Raw genomic sequence first — 2,493 nt, 5'->3', positions numbered from 1 at the left:
ATGCCGACCATCCTTTCAGTATGGTGCTCATTTGTTTATTGTCCGGCTTCAAAATAATAGACTCTGATTATTATTTTTTTTAATGAGTATTTTATTTGTAGTCCTAACTCACAGCTCCCAAGAGATCTAAGGAGATTTAAGAGACTTGAAAAGTTTTTTATAAGCGCCCTTAACTCGCTTTGGAGATGAGCCCCACCACTGTGCATACAAATTCGGCCCCACCATCACAGTGTTGCCTTGCCCATAGGTATATTTTTACCCATAGGGTGCACAGCCTGAGCCAGCTATCCAGCCTTCCTTGATTGGGCACCTCAGATATGGCTTGCAGATGACAGCATTTTAAGTTAGTGTTGATGGTGTGTGCAGATACGGCCCCAAATATGTGTGGATAAACACCCTGAGAAAAGCAATTTCAGAGGTGTGGGTTCCTCCCTGTTGCTGCTGTTGAAATTACTTTCTTTCATGATTAAGCATTCATTGCACAGAGATCTTGTTACCCTTGGTCTCCCTAAAGGGCATCCACTCCTTCTTTGTAGAATCATAGAATGGCTCAAGTTGGAAGGGACCTTAAAGATCATCACGCTCCATCCCCCCTCTTCTTATTTTATCTGGGGAATATAAGCAAAGCTTTACAACATTAGTGAGAGTGATGGAAAAAAATCTCAGGGTGTTCTGCATGCTCAGGTTGAAGCTGTGCTCCTAGGAAGACTGGTCCCTGCTTGGCTCCAGATTTCCAGTGCCTGGGCATCCTGCTCCCATCCTCAGGCTGCAAATAGGGGTCCAGGAGTGCTGGGCTCTTCTGGGTGAGAGTGGGAGGAGCCAGGCTTTGTGCAGCACAGCAGCCCTGCAGCTGGCAATACGTGCACCTGGAAGCACATACTCCTTAGGAATGCAGCTTCTAGGTGGATTTGAAAGTCTTTACCTGCATGAATAGCTTGCCCAACATTCTATACAAAATGTATTGTTAAGCAAGCTGAGATAGGGACAATCTCTTTTTTTCTCTTTTTTGTCAAACTTCTTTCCGGGTGCAGAAGCCCGTGACTAATTCTTGACTTTTTATACTGTCCAAATTATTTCCATATGCAGTCTTTCTATAGTGCTTCTGTAAGATGGCTGCCTTACAGGATGCTTGACGTGTGTGTTGTGCTGTTGGAGGCAGTGTTTCCTTGGGCAGTGCTGTGTATTCCTCCAGGCACCTGTTCAGGTAACATTATGCCCAGAACACCATGAGTCTCACTGATATACCTTGCAAAGAAGGAAAGAGAAGAAAAAGTAATGATATGGTACAAAAATCAAACCAGCAAACAATACTGAAGCGCACTGTAAGACTTTCAGGTTGGTTGCTTTGTAAAATGCGACAGTTGAAGCCAGTTCTGCCTCTGGCATTTCGATAGCATCCCTATAATTTTCTTTTTCTTCCAAATAATTAATATGTGATCACATTTGAAATAATAATAATAATAATAATAATAATAATAAAGCACTTTTTTCACAGATAACCAGAATTTCACAGTACTTTCTTGTGAGGCTTTGTCACTTTCCGGTTTCTTTACTACATGTTCGGCCAGTCTCAGTAGTGCTATTATCCTGGGAATGGCTTCATTTGAATTAATGCAAATGGTGAGTTTTTCTAGATATGCTGGATGAGGGCTCCAGCTCTGAGCAGATCTGCGTGCCAAATGTTGATAGAAGGGAAGGGATGTGGGAAAATCAGAAGGAGCTTTCACAACGGCAGTGTACTTTTAGTTTCAGTCTGACTTACTCCAAGCACTGGACATGGGCAGTTTAGAAAGCTGGAGCTGCTTTTCTTCACTCACTATCTTTTGAGTAAGTTCCTGTTGGTACAAAGCAATTTCAATGTGAGTGCGTGGTGTCCCCCAGTTCTCTGTCTGCTTCCTGTTACCCTTCCATCTGCTTTTTGCCGAAACGCACTCAGAAGTACTTCCAGAAGGAAAACAGTTGTGTATGGCTTTGGGCTTTGTGCATGCGGAGCGTGCTGGTTTGTTGCTTCTTTTGCAGCACCAGGCTGGTCAGCAGGAGGTGCTTCTCTGCCAGAAAGAGCTTGGATTTTGCAGAAGGGTAAATCGCTCAGACGGGATGCTAAAGCTTTGGCTTTAGTAGGAAAGTGTATAGGAAATAGTAGCGTAGGAAAGAATATAGCTCAGACTGAGATTAATCTGTTAAGTCTCAGTGAATCAAAGTAAATGATGCCAAGACTGATTTTAAATATTTGAGTTTAAGTGAAGTTAGGGTGAGCATTAGAAGAAATCCCTTTGTCTTTGTTGATATGGAGCAACCTCATTGGAGATGCAGTTTATCAATGATAGCCTGAACAGTTTCAAAGTTAATTGATGAACATCATGGGGAAAGATGGGCAAAGGCGAGCTTTTGTTATCTGCAGCATGGATTTCAAAGCCTTTCTTTGTTTGTTTCTTTTTTCTTTTTTCTTTCACTTGTAGGAATCAATTAGATGAGCCATGAAAGGTGGTAGTT

The 2,493-nt window shown here is 42.4% G+C and overlaps 1 protein-coding gene across 1 annotated transcript in view; it reads left to right on the top strand.

Annotated features, from left to right (window-relative positions):
* The window catches only part of ALOX5 (arachidonate 5-lipoxygenase), a 23,874-nt gene that overhangs the window by 366 nt on the left and 21,015 nt on the right, over positions 1 to 2,493 (top strand). The window lies entirely within an intron of this gene.

The sequence above is a fragment of the Meleagris gallopavo genome, chromosome 8, assembly GCF_000146605.3.
Source record: "Meleagris gallopavo isolate NT-WF06-2002-E0010 breed Aviagen turkey brand Nicholas breeding stock chromosome 8, Turkey_5.1, whole genome shotgun sequence".
Classification (NCBI taxonomy): Eukaryota; Metazoa; Chordata; class Aves; order Galliformes; family Phasianidae; genus Meleagris; species Meleagris gallopavo.
The sequence above is the reverse complement of the archived record's forward strand: the minus strand, read 5'-3'. Positions and strand labels throughout refer to the sequence as shown.